Here is a 24,036-nt window from a genome sequence, read left to right as displayed (position 1 = left end):
GAATGCTTCATTGAAATTCATTCTTTTATAATGAACTTCATACTCACGGAAATGGTAACAGATCAAACTGTTTTTACAGGGTAGGAATGAGTGAAATGGCTCGATATTCCTCCTCAGCTCTCACCTTTCTTTGAAGAAAAAGAAGTGAATGTTTTTCATTTGAAACCATTAATAGATGAAAAGATATTGACACACATATCTCCTTGGCTCTTTCCTTTAGGTTTAACTTGGTTTGCTCCAGTCCTGTGATTAAAATATCAGCCAGGGGAGTACAATTATGCTGTCAAAGAACGGGTGCTGTACATAAGATTTGTTGCTGCTTCATTACTTCAAATAATTCTTGAGATGTCTATCGCTTTAATACAGGTGTTTGTGGTTATCAATCACCCCAGAAAATCCTTCAGGTTCTTCCTTCTTCCCTCCCTCCCCTCATGCACACCTTTCAGTCAACTTTCACTGACTTGTTGGTTCAAGGAGTTTATCAGCCTCAAGCAATTGGTTTAAAAACAGTTGTAACTCAGAAAGGAACATCTACTGTTGTATTTGTTAAAACAAAAACAAAATAATTATAGCTTTCCTCTGGATTTATGGATGGAGAAAGGAGCTAACTATTGGGCCTCCTGTGGAAATTACTGGTTTTTTTGAGAAGATAGATCATATAATTTGTAATTAAAAGTATTCACAGAGATTCTTTTCTCTTGTTTATCCTCATCATCTACCTAAATTATCTTGTTGCCACTCAATGGTGAACTCTAAATTTTTGAGATATTGTCCTTTTTAATTGGTAAAAGTCAAATAAAGAGTTTGAATTGAGAATAATCATACTCATGCATTTTAATATTAGGAATAATAACTAAAATGTATATATCGCTTTAAAGCTCATATAACATTTTGTTTAAATATCTCCTTTAAGTGGGTAACATCAGGTGGGTAAGGTGAATTTTGGTTTAATGCTTACCTTTCTGACATTTCTAATCAAGCTCATGATACCAATCAATTTACAGTATATTTTTGCTTCTATTTTGGCAAAATGAGAGGAGCCTCTGTTTCAACCCATCATGTGGTTGAATACAGATGGAGAAAGTTTCATAACTGTGCTGTCAGATCCATTACATATTTGTTAATTCTCCTGATTGATGATCCATCCTATTATGTGTAACATTTATTCCAAATCTACTCTTCTATGGTGTCTTCTTTCACCTTCTCAGTTGATGCTCTTACTTCTTATTTTGGCCACTTACAGAGAATTCCCTCTTTTCACCTCTTCCTCATCTGACAATCCTGTCTCCTAATCTCACACACATTTTTTTCCATCATTATTTCCTTCTTTAAACCCTTACCAAGTGATGGCCTTTTCCTTCCCAAAGTCAATCCTTTGAGATAAACCTTTCCCACCTCCATGTTCTTTAGCTAACTGTCTCCACTGTCATATCCACATCTCTATCCTTCAATGATTCATAATCTGTTTCCTTCCCTGTTTGTTCAATTTTCCCCTTCCACAAAAATCTCTTACTAAGCAAATGCTTGGTAAGATTCTAATATCCTTCCTACCTAATTACAGATCAATACCTCTGGATTCTATTAGAATGGAGAATTGTTCCTTTGTACTTTATGGGAAAAGATGACAGCACTCAATGCACTTCTTTCATTGTCCACTTAACACTTTATAATCTAGCTTTAGAATATTACTCAAATGAAAGACTTCTCTCCAAACTAGCATCTTCTGATCATCAAACCTAATAGCCTTTTCCTTATCCTCTTTGACATCTCCCTTGCCTTTGATACCACTGATCATGTGCTCCTTCCAGAGATTATTTTTTTCTCTCTTAGTCTTTGGAACACACCAATATCTTATGATTTACTTCTTGACTGTCTGACTGGTCCTTCCCAGTCCCCTTTAATGATTTACCATCTAAGTTGTGGTCACCAACTATTAATTTACTTCCAGTCTCTGTCCTTTGCCCCCTTCTCCTTTCTAAATTCTTTCTTGCTAATGTCATCATCTCCCAAAGTTTCAGTCATCATCTCTATGCAGAAATTTAAGGATCTGTATTTCCTGTTCTAGTTTTCCAAACACCAATCTAGTATAGCACAATCTATTGAATGTTTCAAAGGAGAAATATAAAAAACTTAAATTTGGTATCTTTGAAACAGAACTTATATTCTTTTCTTCACCTACTCTTTTTTTAAAATTCCCTTTCAATCTAAGATATTCACATCAATAAAATCTTTAACTCATCACTGATTCACATTATATATCCAATGAGTTGCCAATTCTTGTCATTTCTGTCTCCACCTTTTTTTTTTTTTTTTTTTTTTTTTTTTGCTAATATGCCCTGCTGTTCATCCAAATAGTCACCAAATCTATTTCCAGGCCTCATCACTCGTTGCCTGGATTGTTTCAATAGCTTTCTCTTTTGTTCTCCATACTTGAAACCTCTTTTTCTCTAATTACCCTCCACATCAGAAATGTCAAAATACCTAGCAATCATGGAACCAGATTAAAATGTAATTAGGAAATATTTAACCAACAATTAAAAAATTCAATAGAAACTAACTAATGTTCATTATTGTTTCAAAGGTAATATGCATCCTATAGGGATTCTTACATAGGGTTTAGTGATTCTCGTTGTATTTGAGTCTTACACCACTGCTCCACAGAGTTGCCAAAATGATATTCTTGAAGAATATGTCTGACTCTGAGCTCTTTTCCTGCTCAATAATCTCCAAAGTTTCTCTCTTTTCTCTAGAATGAAATGTAAGCTTCCCTTTTGGACATTTTAATCCCTTTGAAATATAATTGTTTTGCCCCTTTGGTCATCTCACCATTTCCACCCTTCCTTGTACTTTATGTTGTACTCTACAGTGCTATTTACCATTTTGCACACCAGAACTCAGCTAATGTGATATCTGGAGCCTTTCCATGTTTTCCTCCTTCTGTCTCTGCCCCCCAACCAATGTTTTATCATACCTCCTCTTTAAACCATCTTTTATTCACCATGTGTATATTTTTGCATGTAAGACATATCTGTATGCAATGGGGCATATTCTCTGTCCCTCTCTCTCTTTCTCTTCCCCTTCCCACACTTAAATGTTAGTTTCTTGAGGGCAGAGAATTTCTCTTTTGTATTTTTCTTTTTTGCCTTTAGCACTTGGTCTGATACATATGTTCAAAGCAAATTCTTAATTAAATGATTTATTGATCATGGATACAAAAATGACCCTTAAAGTCAAGATGACCTGTGTTCAAGGCCTGCCTTTGATAAAACAATGTGTTACCATTAGCAATTCTGATAAATTTTCAAGAAACCATTCAGCTCTTTAGGAATATAAGTTATAGATGAATTTTTATTTGTCTTCGTGCAGGCAGGAAATTTCTACATTGGAATTTTTTTTTCAAGTTACAGGTGAAATTGAAAACATTTAAACAATAAAGAAGATATATGATCTTTGTATCTCAAAGGATAATCTTTAGCACATTAGTGATCATATATAACGAATAGATGAACATTTTATTTTATTGTATTGTATTTCCTTAAGTTCTTACCTTCAGTCTTAGAATCAATACTGTATATTGATTCCAAAGCAGAAGAGTGATAAGGGCTAGGGAATAAGGGTTAAGTGGCTAGCTCAGGGCCACACAATTAGGAAGTACCTGAGATCAAATTTGAACTCAGGACCTGTCTGGTCTCAAGGCCTGGTTCTCAACCCACTGAGCCACCTGACAGGCCCTAATCAGCATTTAAAATAGATAATTACATCACATCTTCACTTAATGTCAGTTCTTTATATACAAATCAATAGTTCATGGTTTTCAAAAAAGGTTTAGATTTTTTAAAAATGTCCTATCATCAGTATTATTGCTTATTAAAAATTTATGACCTAAAGATTCTTGTATTTCACTAATCTAGCTTTGAAATACACTTTGCATTTGTTAAAATTTAAAGTGAGGTTATTATAGAAAATGTCATTGACAAAAAGTCAGATGACCGAGGTTTGAATCACAGTTAGGATTATTTATTACCTGTATTATTTTGGGCAAGCTAATTTACCTCCTTGGGCCTCAGTTTTCTTTTTGTAAAATAAAAGTAATGAAATAAATGGCCATTGACGTCCTTTCTAGACTTTTTTTTGATAATCCTAATGATTGAGAACAAATCACTGCTCCTCTATAAGATTCAGTTTCCTTATCTGTAAAATTAAGTATATTAGACTGGACACTTTTGGTCACATTCAAATCTTAATCTGTGATCTTCTGAATAAAATACTTGGAATAGAGGAAGTAGAAGTTTTTTTAGTTTAGATGGGAGATTGCAGTTTAGAGCACTTGGAGTAAAGAATAAGACAAAAAAGAATGAGACCATTTAAACAAAAAGAAAACCTCAAATCATGCTGATTCTTTTTTTTTTTTATGAGAAAGTTCCTACAGTAAAAATTTTATTATTGATATTCCAGTTTGGGTGATTTCTCTTTAGGTCCTTTTAGGTTTTGGTTTGGTTTTTTTTTATGGTGTATACAATAAAAATCAAACCTGTATAAAAATTTATCACCTTCATGAAGCATCACTTTCAATATTCTCTTTGTTTCTGACTAATATCTATTTCTCTGGGTCTTTCTCTTAGAAATAAAATTCCCTTGATTTGATGAAAACCCAGTGATCCCATTTGAACAACATTATATACTCTAAAGTTTGATTTATGTATAATACACATAACTATTGAACACTTACTAAATCTAAATTTAAGTGACTTTCAGTCTAAATTAAGTTAAATTTGTTTTGTTTGTTTTTAGTGAGTCATATTCGTTCAGTAAAATTATAAAGAAAATATTTAACTGTGATAAGGAAAATATAGTGTCTTAAAAGTCTTAGTTCAGTTTTGAGCTATTAAAACTGAATGAGAATTTTGGATCATCTTGCATAAGTCACAACTTTCTGGCAGTCATGTATGATCTGAAATCATTCAGAATAAAATTATCTATAATCTGAGACTCAATAAAAAGACACATGGTTTTATGCTCACAGACATGGGTTGACTTTTTGTTAATAAAAAGAGACTGAAAGACTGATATCCTAGCACTAGAAATATATTTTTCCTTAGTATATCTTTTAGAAAGCAATCTAATTTTATAATTTTTTTCCATAGAGGATAAAAAGATGTTTGCAGTAGACAGAATTAATTGTTACACTTTCCTTATTTTCTCATTAACTAATTTGTACATCAATAGTTTTCTTCTCCCTTAAGCCAATAGGATTTCCATAGTAGAAAATTGATTTAGATAGCATTGTTTCTTTTCTAGCAAAATCAAAATTTGCACCACAATAGGCAGATCAGAGTTAAACACAATGTATAATAGCCCAAAATAAAGTAGAACCCTTTTTTATATCAGAGATAATTGACTTTAAAAACCATCCAGTTTGCATCAAAATGTCTCTCTCCAATTTTATTATTTTTTAATACCTTTTAAATCATACTGAACTAAAGTGTTATTTCCTTCCCTCCCTCCCACTCTCTCTTTCTCTTTCTCTCTCTCTCACTCGGTATTTGTACAATTATGTAGAATGTTTTATAATGGTGATCAAATTTGATGCCTGGAAAGAACTGTGGGAATTGAGACCCATGAAATCTTGTTTTAACTGCTTTTATTTTTGCTGTCGGAGACGGATATTAAACTTAAAAGGAAAAGGGCGTTCCTTTGGCTAAGCATTTTGCAGATTCTTCCCTTGAATCTTTGTATCTCAGGAGAAGTGGTTGGTATTTTTTCAGTTTGGTACTCAAGTAGGCAATAGTGAAAAGTGTCGATCATTCTTTTCTCTATAGAAGTTTGTCACGTTTAGAACTTATTCCAAAAAGGAGATAGCTCACATAGGGAATAAGAGAAAGAAATGCTTTCCTATAACCTTCTTCATCCAAACCAATTTAATTGTAAATTAACTTCTGTCAGCCTTCCCATGAAATTTTTCCTAGATTTTAAAAAGGGAAGTGAAAGAAGAAAGCCAAATTATAAACTATTGACAAGGCTACGTTATAAAGCGAAGTCCTAGAAAGACATGAAAAGTTGAAAGCAATGCTTTTAAATGTGTGGGCAGGATTAGACATGAGGAAGGACTCAACAGAAAGAGGAAAATAAAAATTATTCTTGTAGCTGCTTATTTTATGCCCTACTGGTTAATCTTTTGCTTTAAAATAACTTTTTGACATAACAAAATATATTATAAAATGACATGGATTCTTCTATCCGCAATATTTCTTCTAATCCTTGGACTCCCTCCACCCCAAGGAATGCATCAAAAAATAATAATCCCACAAAGCTAAGTATTCCTTTAGAAGAAATGTTGTATTGGTCTATGGCTTATAAGTGGGCCATCTGCAAGATTTTTCCTAAACAAAGTGAGATGCATGTGAAAAGTTTGACTCTGTAGCTGGGAATGTTTATGAGTGACCTACTACTGATTCTATTAATCTCTGATAGTTTTCAAAAAAAAAATCATAGACCAAATTGTCACTCTTATATTCTCACAAAAAAATAAAATGACAATCATTCTAGATAATCCTTGAAATACATTATCTGCCCCAGTTGTGTGGTCTTGTATTTTTCACTTGGTTTGTGAACTCTGTTTACATCCCAGGATTATGTGACTTCCATTAGAGTGAGCTTTCAAATAGAAAAATTGACGGGAACCTCTTCTCATTCTTTAAAAGGAAGTAGTAATATCTTTCCCCCTGCTGTAAATACTTCAAATTTAGATGTGTTATTGAATTTATAATATTTGGAATGTATTCATTCATACTTGGATGCTGAACACAATTTTTCAGATATTTAATTATTTAATCTTATCACCCCATAATCTTCTTTTTCTTCAGTAATTGAGTAGATCAATTACACATACTGGTCCAGGAATCTCAATTAGTTTAATAAATTAGAGGAGGAGACCAGTGACAATTCATCTTCTGAAATCCTCAGGCTGACCCTTGTCCCAAACTGAACAATAAACCCTCAAGAACCTTTCCATCACCCAAAACAGAACTCAGCTAAAAACAATCAAAACCATAATTATTTGTCCTGATCACCCTAGCCTCTGGCTACTGCATATAGACTTCTCCCAGCCATTTTAGACTGTGGCTAGTGTTTCATTTCCAAGTGAGAGTCAGGACCTATGGCCTTCCCCTCTCCAAAAATCTTTATAAGCAACTTGCCTTTTTCAGTTTAGAGGAAATTCCCATTAATGGTATCTTTCCCATCACTGTGGTCATCCCAGATAGGTTGGCTCTGTGTGGTGTCTGTGATCAAAATCTCCTTTGTCCTATTTAAAGATTTGTTCTGATATAAGTACTCTTGTAGTTATGTGTTATTCAAATTGACACTAGTTATTCTAAACTGTTCTAACCCTTTATTTTGATATCCTTCAAGGAATATGCCACTAAAATTAAATTAAAAATAGATGTAAAATAATAATAGTGGAATTATGTACTTATTAAATTAAGAATGAGACATTAACCCTGAGATTTCAGGAAGGGCAGTGTTGTTTAGTAGGAAACATACTGAATTAAATTTTTTTGAATTGAGTTCAAAATTAGGACCTATCACTTACTAGTTAGATGATCTTAACCAAGTTGCTTAGCTTCTTGGTTCCCCTGTTTTTCCAGTGTAATATAAAGGGGTAAAACTAAAGCATTCCCAGGGTCCATTCCAACTCTAAACTCTGTAAAGCCTAAAGTCCCTCTAACCCTAATAATCTATGAGTTCTGTATTACATTCCTAGTTTTTTTTTTTACTTTTTAAGTCACAAAATTGTTGTTATTCATTTTTTCAGAGGTGTCCAACTTTTTGTTAACCCCATTTCATGTTGTTGTTTTTTTGTTTGTTTGGTTTTTTTGTTGACAAAGATACTGGAGTGGTTTGCCATTCCATTCTCCAGCTCATTTTAAAGATGAGAAACTGAGGCAAAGAGGATTAAGTGTCTTGCCCAGGATCTCACAGGTAGTAAATGTCTGAGACCAGCTTTGAACTCAGGAAAAGGAGTCTTCCTGATGCTGTACCCAGTACTCTTTCCACTGTGCCACCTAGTTGCCCACTTTATGATATGATAGAAACTTGTTATTTGTAAGGTAAGAAGTAAATATGAACACATGATAAAAAAAAGACACTGTCCCTGCCTTCAGGGAGTCTATAAATTCACAGTGAAGATAAAAGTGTGGAAATACATAAGGGAAAACATGTATTATGAAAGTTAAAGGAAGAAAGTTCATTTTAGTTGGCAGGATCAAGGAAGGCTTGATACAGGGGATGACATTTGGTCCTTACTTTGAAGGAAAAATTGGATTCTGGAAGGTCAAGATGGGGGGTAGAAGGAAGGGGTAGAATATTACAAGCAGAAGAAACCACAGGAGAAAAGAAGGTCAGAAAGGTTAGAGCTTACTTGGAGAATAATGAAGCTACATCCTGTTAAAGCTATATTCAAGAATTTGTAAGGTTGTCTGGCGGAAGAGGAGTTAGATATGCTCTGTATCAAACAGTCAGTAAATATTTATTAAATCCCTATTTTGGGTCAGACACTGGTTTAAGTGTTGGGAAAACAAATTTGTAAAACAAAGCCAATCTTGACCTTAAGGAGTTTACAGAAAGACAACTCACAAATGGAAAATGAGAAGGAAGATTTGAAAGAAAAATTACTAGGCTTTGAGGGAGAAATTCAAAGGAATTTTTTTTTGTTCAAAATGGATAGATGACTAGCTTGGGTGCCCTCCTTAAGTGGAGGTTCTGGGGAGAGCTTTCTACCCTCCACTCAGAGGGACCTGAGGGATTGTCGATATTAATGAGGTGAGAATGCCAAGACACTACTATATGTCTTGTCTGGAACACTCTCCCTCCTCTCCTCTGACTATTGATGTCCAGGACTTCCTTTAAGTCCCAATTAAAATCCCATATTTTTTGGTGGGGCATTTATTTAAGTATTTATTTATTATTTATTTATTTTTAGAAAAATTTTCCATGATTCCATGATTCATGTTTTTACTTTCCCCTTCACCCCCTCAAACTTCTCCTCCCATAGCTAATGCGAATTTACACTGGTTTTAACATGTGTCATCAATCAAGACTTATTTACATATTATTGATGGTTACATTGGTGTGGTCCTTTCAGGTCTATAACCCCAATCATGTCCTCATCAACCCAAGTGTTCAAGCAGTTGTTTTTCTTCTGTGTTTCCTCTCCTGTAGTTCTTCCTCTGAATGTGGGTATAGGAAGCCTTTCCCAATTCTCTTAATTCTAGTGCCTTTCCTCTGTTTATTATTTACTATTCTACAGGAAGTCTTTCCCAATCCTCCTCAATTCTAGTATCTTTCCTCTGTTTATTATTTTCTATTATCCCATATTTGTGCCTGGCACATAATAGATGCTTAATCAATACTGATTGAGTGATTGATCATGCTTTTGTCTTTCAATGTTTACAGAATCTTGACTTTCTCTATATGATACAACATTTATGGTCATCCTTTCCAGTCCTGATTTTACCTACTTTCAGAGGCTCCAACTCACTGCTCCTGCCAGGAGATCTATACTTTCCCCTCTGGTTTCCTTCAGTAACATTGCTTCTGCAGTTCTCTTTATCCAAATTTATCATCTGATTCAGATCTTGGTAGCTAATATCTATCGGCCTCCATTCATTCTTTCCCCTTTTTTGAGTTATTCATTCCCTCAGAGTCTTCTAGCCCAGTATAAATCATGACCTCATGTTAGGGGACATCTGTGTTCATCTTGTTCTCTCCAACACTCAATCTCCCAGTTCCTGAACCTACTCTATCTCCAATCCCTTATCTTCCATTCCAACTCAACTCTGTACATCCATGGTCATACTCTACATCTTGCTATAACCTACAATTAATTTACGTGCATTAAAAAAACCCAAAACTTCCCCCCCAATTTTTTTTTCTGATTGTAACCTCCTATTCCTCTGTGTTTCCCCTAGCCCTTTGTGGTGGCATAGGCACAGGGCACTGTCCTTGGACTTTCTTGGCATTAGTACTTCTGTTTTAGAATTTATCTCCATTTTAACACAGACTCTTAGTCACTTCTACAACTATTTTTTTTTTTTAAATTTTACCTCACTGTGCAAGATCAGACACTTAAGATTAGGCTCTGTCTCAAACCCTGAGGGAAACAGTAAAGTAGAAGCTTCTATCCTCTCCTTTAGTATGCAACAATATACTTCCAAGGCTATTGACTGTCTGAGAATCCAGAATAACTGTGTGAGTGTGTGTGTGTGTGTGTGTCTGTGTGTGTGTGAGCGCGCATGTGTGTGTGCATACTATGAATATTATGTAAATGGTTTATATTCGACTAAATGGTATAGTGGATGAAGAGGAAGGCAAGAGTCAAGATTTGAGTTCAAATATGGCATCAATCATGTGCTAGCTATGTGTCTCTGGGCAAGTCACTTAACTCTCTTTGCCTCAGTTTTCTCATCTGTAAAATGAGCAGAAGAAGCAAATGGCAAACTACTCAAATGTCTTTACCATGAAACCAAATGAGGTCACAAAAAGTCAGACATTACTGGGGAAAAAAACCAGCTGAACAACAACAATAAACATGTTCAAAAATCCATTTACCTTTTAGAGACTTCTTGATTCTGTGGGCCAAATAAGGTTTCTCTATACCATAGTTGTAACTATAGACAAAACAAAGGTTATTTTGACTTGAAGTTTGTCTCATAAGTACTTAGTCTTTTTTCTCATTACAGTTTTTCTTGTGCTCTTAGGGAGTCCTAAACATAGAGAAGTGGACATGTTTAGAGGAGGGATGTCCACTCCCTTCCCCTTTTCTCCTCGTATTGCTGTCAAATAAGTAAAGACATTTTTCATAGTAATCTCTTTTAGGGAGCTAGAGAGAGAGTCTGCCTGAATTTGACATCTCTTTAAGGTATGGGCTTTTCTTTAAATTTTTTCAGTTCAATAAAAACCTTTATTACTCTAATTTTGTCTCTATTCTCAGAGTTCCACTAACACAAGTCATAATCTGTTCTATTTCAGAAAGAGTTAAGAATTATGAGAGAATCTCCTTTATTACACTTCCTTTAACTCCTTGATAAAGGTTAAGTATTTGCTCCCTGTCTCTTTGCTTCCACACCTTATTCCTTCTATCCCTATTTTTTGCCCTAATTATAATCTCCAATCTCTCCAAGCTTTATACCTTTCTAAGATATAGACTATTCACTAGCTTCATTTTCTTCCTCTCTCAAGATCAATCCTTTTAGCTAACCACTTTAACTCTTCTCTTGCCCTAGAGCTACTCACACCTTGCCAGCTACCAGCCTTGGGTTATTCTTTCCATATACCTCTTTTTGATCCTACATGCTGCTAAGTATGGTACTTGAGCTAGCCATAAAACTATTTGACTGGGCTCTTTATAAATTTAACATAGTTTGATTATAATCCCAATGCAGTAAAGTAATACTTTTATTTTTCTCCAATTGCTTCTGAATCATAGAAGAAATTCTCTATTATACTGTCTCCAATGCCCATTCCAAAATTTCTCTCCTTGCATATCCCAAATCACCCCTCATATCATATTTTTTTCTGAGAAAATAGAGGTCATTTACTGTGTACATTCACTTTTCTCCCTTCTCTACTTCTTACACTTACTTGACTTTATCTTCTTAAATCTTTACTGAAGAGTTGGCCCTCTCCTAATCCCTCTACCTGCAAGAGACCTCATTCTCTCTGGATTTTAGTAAATTACTTTCACAATCATACACCTTTTCTCACTAATTTTCAACTTCTTATTCTCTATTGTTCTTTTCCTTGATGGTTATAAATATATACAAGTATTGCATCCCATCTTCATCCTATTGCTTAAGTGAAAGTACTATCTCCAATATGAACACATTTTAATTGCTTAGTCTAATCACCTTTTCTCAGTTCTCATCCATTTTTTTTTTATCTTTGTGCAACATTTGATCTTGTTGACCACCCCTTTTCTCCTGGATCCTCTCTCCTGTCTATGTGTTCATGGCATTTCTCTCTCTTACTTTTCCTAACCGTCTGACTCTTCTCACTCTTTGCTGTTCATGCTTCATTTCTTGCTTGTTGTTATTCTCTAAGTTTATATCTTAGAGAGTCTTCTCTTTCAATTCCATCTCTCTTGTTACTGTCATAAGCATCCATTGGTTTAATTATCATCTTCATGCTGTTGACTCTTAGATGTATATTCCCACCCTAATCTTTACCCTGGGTTCCAATCAAAAATCACAACCTGCTTCAGATATTTTGGACTGTGTGTTCCATAGGTTTCTCAAACCAAAAATGTTCAAATCCTTACTGACCATCCTTCCCAAATTCACTCTTTTTTTCAGGCTTCTGTTTCTTAAGAGGCATCATTATCTTTCCAGGCATCCAGGTTAACAACCTTGGTGTCAGTCTTGATCCTTCACTCTCACTTACCCCATATCCCATCAGTTATAAAACATAGTTGTTTCTACCCCACTAACATCTATCTCTTAAATTTGTCCTTTATTGCCATCCTTAAAACCACCGCTATAATTCATACCATTATTACCTCTTGCCTGGGTCAAGATTCTACTATGTTTTCCAGCTTCAAATCTCTCCTTCCACCAACTCACCTTTCACATGATTGCAAAAATAACTTCACCAAACACTAGCTGTGTCATTTCTCTACTCAATGAACTCTAGTGACTATGTAATATATCTGGGATCAAATATAAATCTTATCACTGGCTTTTAAAGCCCTTTATAATCTTATCCCATCATGCCTTGGGAAGCACCAACATTTAGAGAGAGGTGAGAGTGTGATATTCTTGAAGAGTTGTAGACTTTGAGTCAGAGTCAGACTTAAGTTCAAACTTTTGCTCTTCTATTCCCTAACTATCTCAGCTTTTAATGAAATCCCTTAATTACTCTAATCCTGGATTGCCTCATTTGTTAAACAGGAATAATACCATTTGCACTATTTACAAAATACTGAATTTCAGAATGCAAAAGTCCTATTCTATAGTCCTTAATCTTGCCATACATGACAACTGAATATTTTAGGAACAATTTAGAGGGGTGTATTTTTATTGTGCAGTGGATATAGAGTCAAGTTATTTCCAGTTATTTTTAAGGAAGTTCTTTGCAAACTATAAAACCCTATGCAAATATAAACTTTTCTTTATGACATAAGGGGTGGAATTACGTGCCTCGGGCAATATTTTATTTCACAAGGATTGAGGATATAGCTAAATGGAAAGTAGACTGGAGATTTATGTTATTCTGCTTAATAACGTGTATTATCCATACCAGGAATATGAGTATTCAATAGGCAGAATTCAATGACTAGAGGGACTCATGAAACTTACCAGGGCCCTTGTTTCAATGAGAATGCTGCTATGTTGATAAAAGTCTCAAAGAGATTTCCTACTCTGTGACTGGCCTGACTTGATTACCAATTCATAGATTCCAGTGGAGGATACAGTGATGGACTTAAGAAGTCATAATTCTCCAACCTGGACCTATTTGGGACAAAGATGTTTCTTATAAGAGGGATGGAGGAGATGAGAGGAGCAAATTCATACCCATAGTCCTAGAGAATTGTTTTAGAATATGGATGATTAAAAAGCTAATCTGGTCACCTTTTACTTCTCAAGATTTAAGTTCAGCTGAATTTAGAATATATCGCATGACATTTTCATTTTTTTCTTACTTAAATGATTTTGAGAGATTCCTGGAACTCAAAACCTTAAAGACAAAGAAAGGTTAACAGGGTATGGCTAAATTATGAAAGTGGATATTATTTAGACTATGCTAAATGCCTCACATTTAAAATATGAATAATTTGCCGAGTGGGAATTGCTATAGAGTAGGCAGATGAGAAGCAATTTATCACTTATTTAAATGTCTTTTTTCTTCAAGCTGGGTCAAAAGTATCCTTCAATGCTCAGAAAATGAGTTGATGGGCACTATATAACATAAATTAAACTCTAAGTTTGGATCTGGTTTGGAGAGCATCCAGAGTTTAGTTTTTATATTGTAAAATGAAACAGGATTATTATTTGAACTATGAAATCAAGCAGACTTGGGCCAGTTATATGGCTTGTCTAGTATAATATCAGAAATCTCTATGAATCACTAAGTAACAATTAAAAAGTTAGTTTCAAACTCACCTGCAGATAGGGGATTTATGTATGGCAAAATAGTTTTATTATTACTTCAATGGAATATAAATTCCTTGAGGGCAAGGATTGGAAGGGTTTTTTAAAATTATTATATTTAACATTAATGCCTGCTACATAATAAACACTTATAATTTATGCAATTTATCTGAATGGTTATTGAGAAATTCAATCTTTCTCTACCTCCAAACGTGTTCTAGTAACAAATTCATCTTTATTTTATTTTATTCTGGAATTTAGGAATACAAAACAAAAGAATATTTCCATATGCAAAGTAGAATAGCAAAAAGAGGATTGCAAGTGAAACATTGTCATCCTTTTTAGAAACATTGTGGAAAAAGAAAATTCCTTGTAGGAATTCATGCTCCTGAAATTGTAACTAAATAATATTTTGGCATATGTAGGAGACAGAATAATAAACCAGCAAAAGGCCTAGAGGAACAAATTATGAAAGAGTATTTTAAAAAAATAATTTGTAAAGAATGTTATATGAATACAGAATTATGTTGTTATTCTGTTTTGGCAATTAGGAGGTAAACAAGCTATGAGCAAGGAAAGTAATGTGAAAGTATTTGAAAACATGCAATTTTTAAACTTTTATAATTTTGTTTATTTAAAAATAAGTCAAATAATTTTGAGGCTTTTTTTTTTTTGAGAGACCTTTCTTTTACAAAACTCCATCCAATGCCTGTGAAATCATTTCACTGTTATGCACCCTTTTAAGTAAAGAAAAAACCTGGCAGGCTTAAGGTTGCGTCAAAAGGAACAGCCAAACCTCCAAACTTCTCTTCTGAGGGTCCAGATATATTAGTTCTCGCTCTTTGAAGAATCTCCAGTTGATAGTGACCAGCTGCTGAGAGATTCCTTGGGGTTGTAAAGTTTATCCCTACTTGGAGCTCTGCAGACACCAGAGACTCTGACCTAAGGCTTCATTGGCCAGTAGGAGACTTTCACCTGCTTTACTGGGTGATGAATAAGCCAGGAACAGACCAGGATCTGCTAGGGCTGAGTAGTGTCAAAGAAACAGGATGGATGAGCTGGAGCTGCTCAAGTAGCAAAGAGGAATGAGCTTTGGGGATGCAAATTCCTGCTCAAAAGTGGGTCCTCCATTAATGGCTAGACTAAATTATGTGAACTCTGACCTCCTTATCCTGCCAACCTATGTCTTTTCTTTCCTACTTCTCTAATATTTAGTCTTTGCTCCTGACTCCCTTTGTGACTTCTAGCTGGCACAGCGCTGGCCCTGAAGTTGAGAAGACTTAAGTTCAAAATCAGGCTTAGAGACGGGAGGTCCTAGGTTCAAATGTGGTCTCAGGAGACACCTCCCAGCTGTGTGACCCTGGGCAAGTCACTTGACTTCCATTGCCTATCCTTATCACTCTTCTGCCTTGGAGTCAATACTCCAAGAAGGAAGATTAAGGTTAAAAAAAAAATCAGCCTCAGCCTCAGCTAGGATGATCTATCAACCTTCCCATCAGTTTAGAGGGCCAATAATAAAGCATGTTCTCCTCCTGTTGAAAGGTGATAAATTTGGGGTGAAAAATGGGACATTTTTGTAAAAAAGTCAATGACGAATTTTTTTTCTTTCTGCTTGCTTGAAAAAAATGTAAATTTCTCTTTCTTGTTTGTTTCCAATGGGATGGGACATGGGAGGGTGAGAAATTAGATTTCTGTTAATTTTTGAGAAAAAAAGAAGATATATATAGGGGCTGGCATGTGCTACAAATAGAGGATATTGTCTGTGCTTACAGATTAGTTTATTATATTATTAGTTTTGATTTATTATAAGAAATCTCTCATGAAGTGGAGGTAATATGTAGATGTTTGTAATATCAAAACAGAAGGTATCAATAACACTTTAAAAATAGGATTAAAGAAATAAAAAATGGTTCTGAAAGATCAGAGTTGAAAGAGATTAAAGAGGGAGCAGCTCAGCAAGTCACTTAACTCCCATTGCCTAGCCCTTACCACTCTTCTGCCTTAGAACCAATCTACAGTATTAATTCTAAAATGAAAGATAACGGTTTTCTAAAGAAAGGGATTGAAAAAGGAGATGAAAGAAGTCTATGGAAAGTTGCTCATAAATGAAATCTTTTTTTAAACATCCATTCCTATTGAACACTAGAAACACTAGCAGTAGCAATTAGAGAAGAAAAAGAAATTGAAGGTATTAAGATAGGCAATGAGAAGACTAAGCTATCACTCTTTGCAGATGATATGATGATCTAATTAAAAAATCCTAGAGAATCAACTAAACAGATCTTATAGATAGACTTGTACAAAAATATTTATAGTTGCGCTCTTTGTACTGGAAAGTGAGGGTATGCCTTTCTATTGGGGAATGGCTGAACAAATTGTGGTATATGTTGGTGATGGAATACTATTGTGCCCAAAGTAGTAATAAACTGGAGGAATTCCAGGTGAACTGGAAAGACCTCCAGGAACTGATGCAGAGCGAAAGGAGCAGAACCAGAAGAACATTGTACACAGAGACCAATACACTGTGATAAAATAGAATGTAATGGACTTCTGTACCAGCAGCAATGCAATGACCCAGGACAATTCTGAGGGATTTATGGAAAAGAACACTACCCACATTCAGAGGAAGAACTACAGGAGTGGAAATACAGAAGAAAAACAACCGACTGAACACATGGGTTGAGGCAGACATGATTGGGGATGTAGACTTGAAACTACCACACCAATGCAACTATCAACAATTTGGAAATAGGTCTTGTTTGATCACACATGCTAAAACCAGTGGAAATGTGCCTTGGATATGGGGGGGCAGTGAAGGGGAAAGTAAAAACAAGAATCATGTAACCATGGAAAATGTTTTTAAAAAAATAAAATATCTAAAAAAAACCCCACAAAACCCTTACCTTCCATCTTGGAGTCATTACTGTGTATTGGCTCCAAGGCAGAAGAGTGGTAAGGGTAGGCAATGGGGGTCAAGTGACTTGCCCAGGGTCACACAGCTGGGAAGTGTCTGAGGCTAGATTTGAACCTAGGACCTCCCGTCTCTAGGCCTGTCTCTCAATCCACTGAGCTACCCAGCTGCCCCACCAATAAATGAAATCTTGAATTTTGCTTGACAAGGTTTATAAGGTTTTTTTCCCCCCAAAACCAGACCACTCATATGGTATTCTCATAGTAGAGAAAATTCTCACAGATAGAATTCTCTGTGATGAATCTTTTCCTTATTAGCATTGCAATTTTCTCATTGATAAATGAGGTTTTAACATTTAAAGGAGTGAATTAAATAATAAGTATATTTTTGAGAACACCAATAAGTAACTTGTCTGAAAACTTTAACCATCTCTCAGCCCTCAGGTCTATTAGTCTTTTCCAAATCACTAAGGAAGATGACCCAACTGCCAAATTGAAATAAGGAACATACCTTTTGGGTTTGGGACCAAAGGAAAGAGAAAAGTATAATGTTACAAAAAAGGGAATAGAAGATCATAAAAATATTAGTTATTTATTATAAATGAACTACAGACTTATGCTATAAATTTAAAGCCAAGAGTTCCTTTCTCATCTAATTTAGAACTACAGATAATTTGATATTGTGGGCAAACTAATCTACAGACCATTTTTAAGGAATCAGATCTTTAAAGAAAGGGGGAATCTTTAATGACTGAGGAAAAACAGCTTAAATCTTATCAGAGACTTGTGTTGTCTCAGTAGAGCAATTAAGTCTGGGTTCTGTATGATAATCACTATTATGCCTTGATACTGCTGTGAGCTCCATCCGGTGTCCAGGTGCTAAGCATCCCTCACAGTGTAAGCTAGTTGACAAGCTGAAGATAAGCAGAGCTTGTGTCTAAGGTAAAAACGTGGCTCCCAGCCAAGACAAGAAGTGCACTGTCTACATGAATGACAGCCCAGGAGGCTGTTTGCTCTTTTCTGATAGCCTGTTTCCTTCAGAGTCAATCCATCACGATAAACCCAATACCTCCTATGGTGACTTTATTTTACTTTTTTTTAAAGATGAAAAATATATGTACTTATGCATTTGCATATATATACATACTGTATTTAATGTATATGAACTGATTTTACAACTTCATATACATAAATGCAAATGAATGAGTTGAATAGTTACATAGCCACATAACATGGGAATATATATTCAAAGGAAAATATGTGTATGTATGTACAATATATATAGTTTTCATTTTAATAGCCATCCCCATTTCTTTATTTCTTTATTTTTATTTTTTTTTTAGAAAAATTTTCCATGGTTACATGATTCATGGTCTTACTTTCCCCTTAACCCTCCCCCCTCCCAAACACCTCCCGCCATAGTGGACATGAATTTCCACTGATTTTAACATGTGTCGTGAATCAAGACTTATTTACATATTATTGATAGTTACATTGGTGTAGTCCTTTCGAAATGTATGTACAATATAGATAGATATAGGAATAAGTATACACACATTAAATATATTTGTAAATATGTATGCATTTTTGTTGTTGTCATGTCTAACTCTTTGTGATTTTATATGGGATTTTCTTGGCAAAGATACTGGAATGTTTCACCATTTCCTTCTCCAGGGAATTAAGGCAAACAGAGGTTAAATAACTTGCCCAGGATCACACACTAATTGGATCTCTGACTGAATTTGAACTCAAATCTTCCTGACTCCAGGCTGCTGAGCAATCCCACTGCCTTCTGTGAGAATTAAAATTAATATACAATATCCCCAAATATTATATTTAACAAGATTTATTAATAATAACTAACATAAGAAACTAGAGTAAAAAGTCTCCTCTCCCAGCCTCACGTGCAGAAAAAGAGAGAGAGGGAGGAGTTACAGAACTATATAAACAATAACGTAAAGACCCACTTAAACGAAAAGGGAAAGGGATTTTGGGATGGGAAAGAATTCTGGGAGATGGAGTCTAAGGGTTCAAGTTTTTTCTAACTATATACTCCATATATGTTTATGCATATATCTATATTTGATCTATAGAAATTTATATCCATATATATCTTTATGTATATGCAGACAGATATATTTTCCTTTGTATATTCTATGAAAAGTGAAATAAAAATTCTGTCCATATTCTTTGCTACTAACAGTAGCACATATTGCTCTACTGGTTGCAGTCGCTCTCACATTCCTCCTGTTCATTAGGAAGCCATAAATAGATATGTTTATAAAAAGAATAGCACAGAATTATTTCACTTCAAACATCTTTGGGAAATATTTTATTTGAATTGTCTCCATTTTGCCGTAGTGATGAAGGTGTGGGGAAGATAGGCGGTGAGTACTGAAAATATTCTGTGTCAGAGATTACATTAAGGTTTTGAACAAGCTGGGTTGTAAGCAATAATGCTTAGTTATGAGGGTGTTGAAGCGTAAAGCCCATACAAAAGAAAATTTGAAGAAAATTCTTTGATAAGTCAAGCATTCTTGACTTAAAAATGGAAGGGCTGAAACATATTTAATGTCAAGAGAGAGCTTGAGCTACAAGACAACATCTGAATCAGATCAAACACATTATTATTATATTCCACTCCCTAATTCATATTATTAAACTCTTCAGATCACTTTAATCTTATAAATTATTAAATCACTTCCAGCCAGTCCCTGTCTTCTCTTTCTAAACATCTCTAAACACGCTTATTGTTTCCTATCTATCATTTGCATGCATGTTGGGAAACTAGAATGTCAGCTCTTCTCCAATACAAAATTCCCAAGTTGTTGAACTTTTTTTTAAGGTAAAAGACAAAACCAAGCTTATTTTTAACACAAATCTTTTGTTTTTATTCTAGTTTCTCACTGTCTAAAAAACACCTTTCAATCACTTAGAGAAGGAAAAATAAAACTTTGTTTTCAATGTGTATTTTGTTTATAGGCAGTCATTTAACCTATCTATGGCTCAAGTAACTTTTATCATCTATGATTTAGAGAAAAAGTTGCATACATACATTAAAAGACAGCTTCTATGCTAATATTCCCCTACATAGATGGAATCATAGATCCAGACCAAAATATGTTTTTTTTAAATGATAGCTAAAATGTATATTGCAACTTAAGCTTCCCAAAGTGCTTTACTTATGTCATTTTATCTGATCCCTTCCCTTCAATCCCAATTACTGTGTAAGGGAGGTGATACTTTTACCTATTTTCCAGACAGAATGTAAAGGTTTAAAGAAAAAATAAATTTTTAAAAAGCACATACGTGTCAGACACTTGCTAAGCATTATGGGTACAAAGATAAAAACAATTCCTGACTTTAATTCCACTCTGAATAGCTACCTACAAAGCTATTCAGAGGACAGTAGATGGAGAATCTCATAGGACACATTTTGAGCCTCTTCCTCTGAAGGAATTTGAATGATGGAACCAGGGAAGGCATTCTGCAGAAGGAACAACATGAAATGTCTTGAAGGATGCTAGAGAAACCAGGAGGCTTCAGTGAGCGGAATAGCCTAGACAGAATGTTTAGCTAAAGTGTTGAGAGAATGAGCGTCCTGTGTGAGAAACAAGAAGAACAGTAAAGCTGTATTATAAGGTACTTGGAGGGGAATAATGGAAGAACACTGGAAAGGCAGAAAGGGGCCAGGTTAGAAAGATCTGCAAATTCAAAAAAAGAGACATTATGTGAGCAAATTTAACAAATCCCTACAGTGTTATATCATCAGTAGACTTTAGAAAATTATGATGGAGCCTTTGTTCAGTTTTTCAACAAGAACAAAGGAAGAACAATGATTGGGAGAAGAAAAACTCATTGAAAAATTATGTAAGTTAGAGCAGGGTTTGGCCAACTAGGCAGTGTAGGGCTAAAAGCTAGAAAGACCAAAGTCTGGTGTCAACACCCTGTGGATTTGGAGTGAGTCACTTATCTCCATTTAACAATATCCACTTATTTTCAGGAGTAGTATGAAGATTAAATATTAGAAATGTCTATAAGTATGCTCAGAGCTATAGTCTCTTTGTCAAAGATATTGTCTCTCATAACTATATTTTTGCCTCTTCATACTTTGTGCTGAATGGAAGGATTAACTGTAGAAATACAAAGCCTTCATTTAACTGAAGTAATTTATCATTTGGAGTTTATTTTTGAAAATTATGTTCTTCTTGAGCAGCCACTGTAGAGTGGATTTTAAGAGATTAAGTTTTCTTCTCCAAAAGTATAATTTGTGAGATATGATAAGTGCATTACATCATCCTTGGCACACTAAGACCTGCCAGAAAGAACAACTGATTATACACACAGGTTTGTTGGGAAGGAAAAGACAATAGTCCTTGGAGAACTAAAGGATATTTGGAAAAGAGATTTGTAATTTGGTCAAAAGGACAAGGTCAGAATTGATCCTTTTACCCAATTGTATATTTCTTCATTGGAATAAATCCTATTAAAGCAATTTCCAAGGATAAGTATGTGATTTTCTAGTTTGGAGATTTCTATGGAGAGTAGTCGTGTTATTTTCCTTGAGCTTGACCTGTAATCATTTCAAGTTTTGTCATATAAAATGTCATATAATATGCTTATTAATATATCTGCTACATATATAAAATCTATCTATCTATATATTTATAGAGATAGATATAGATATAGATATAAACACATATACCCATACACATACTAGTTTTCTAATTTAGTTGATGTAAGAGATTCCCTTTACCAACGCAAACTGGCACTTACTCTGATAGTCTTACGAGAACAACCTGGGAAGTGCAAAATTAACTGAGTCATACAGGACCACTTTAGTCAGTGTCCCAGAAATTATTTGAGCTTGTATCTTCCTGACTCTAAGGCCAGTTGTATGCTTACTATCTTTCACATTACATATAAAATTGTAAACAAATAAGTTCAGAAAAGAGCATAGAATTTCTCACTCTAGGCAATATTAGAAAAAGTAAGATTATTTGGAATAAGTGATGCATTATTTGGCTGGGGTTTTCTTTTCTAGTTGTAATTGTTTGGAATATAAAATGGAAAAGAGAGACAAAAAGAAACAAACAACAAAAAAAAGAGTTTTGTCAAATGCTTTAGATGTTCATCTTTTGAATCTTAACTATTTCCCCTCCACATGAACTTTAAAATAAAAATAATCCACTTCTGAAAATTTCCGAGATACAACAAGTAATACTATATGAAAAACAGATGCAAAAATGACAACAAATATATTAGAGTAACACAACTGTCATCACCCTTCAAAAGCCACAGCTGATATTGTCTATATATTGGACACCTGTGACTGACTGGGAATACATTCATTTGTAACACATTAGTTTGTTTGCAAGGTTCAGCTGAAGCACTACATTCATCTTAGTTTCAGGACTTCTGTGCATGCAGGTTTTAGTAATGTCTTTTTAAAAATGTGATCTACTTGGTTTTTAAATGATAAAATATAAGAGTAAGGCACATACATGCACACATATGTGTATATATGTTTACACTTAATTTTATTAAAGGTCATTACTATGCTTTGTGCCTAATTTAGTTGCTGACACTAAAGAGAAGGAAAGTCTCTCTCACACTTTATGTGCTAAACATAGTATCTGGTCATAGAAATTGTACATGGTGTAACTGTTGTATTTTTGCTCCTGTAATACTTGTACGTGAGGCAAAAAGTCTTAGATTATTTTTTTGGAGTGTGTCACAAGATCTTACCTGTGGGAATTTCTCTGATGAACAATCTGGGAAATGATAGCAACTCGCGATTTAAGCACTGGCCACAGCAAACCTGAGGAAAATTTTTATTACAAGCTGAAAACTCATTAAACTATTGGTTTTAAAGAATCAGGAAAAGTGAGTCTAACCCCAAAATACAATGACCCTGTCAATTCAGGAGCAACAGAAAAAGCTGCTCATTCTGGAATTCTCTTATGAGATTCGTTGTGCAAATTCCCCAGTTTCTGGTATCCACTTGTGTTACAGGCATTTATGAGAAACACGTTGGCCTATTTTTAGGGACAGTGAAGTAGATGTTTCTCCTACCACAAAATCCCTGTTCAAGAAAGAGTAGCTTATACCATATATGTTAAAGTAAATTTCTATATGTGTTTTTAAATGTTGAAATATTGTGATGGCAATTTTTTTTCAGAGATATGCAATGGGAAGGAAACTAGATGGGGAGGCAGAAGATATTCTGAGTTTAGGCTGACTTTCATCATCCTTTAGGAAATTTCCTTAACCTTCTGATGGCACTGCATTCTCAAAGGCAAAATTATTTTTATTTCATTTTGCAAGATCCCCTATGAGAAGATGACAAGTACCAGGAAGCCTTCAACACTATGTTAGAGTTAGAGTAGAAAAATATGGTTGCTATTTATGGCATTTCTAGTGTGAGGATAATTAGTTTCATAGATGGTAATATTAACTCACATATGTATGACTTTTTTTTCCCTTAGCAAGAACTTAATTTAAAGACAAAAATGTTAAATGTTTCAGGAGCCATAAGGAAAACAAATGCATTGATGTATCTTTGGTGGGATTGTCAATTGGACTAAAAATTCAGGAAAAGAGTTTAGAATTTTACTTGAAAAGTCACCAAGCTATGAGCCCGTTGACACTACTACATGATATGTGACTCAAAGAGATAAAAAATAGGAGAAAAGCTTACTATTTGTAAAGTTGTAATGCCAGCATTTTGTAGTAACAGGGAAAGAAGGGAGAAAACAAGCATTTGTTTGGTGCCTACTATTTTCCAGCTATTATGCTAAGTGCTTTACAAATATCTTATTTGAGCTTCACAACAACAGCATGTAAAGTACAGTTAAAAAAATGGGGAAGATTTGTATGAATTGTGAATAAGCTAAGCGAAGCCCGACAGTGACTCACCCCTCTTCTCTCCACAGAGAGGTAATAGTTATAGTTTTGATTTCAGTATACATTGTAAATCATA

This window comes from Gracilinanus agilis, chromosome 5 (assembly GCF_016433145.1).
Source record: "Gracilinanus agilis isolate LMUSP501 chromosome 5, AgileGrace, whole genome shotgun sequence".
Lineage (NCBI taxonomy): Eukaryota > Metazoa > Chordata > Mammalia > Didelphimorphia > Didelphidae > Gracilinanus > Gracilinanus agilis.
The sequence above is the reverse complement of the archived record's forward strand: the minus strand, read 5'-3'. Positions refer to the sequence as shown.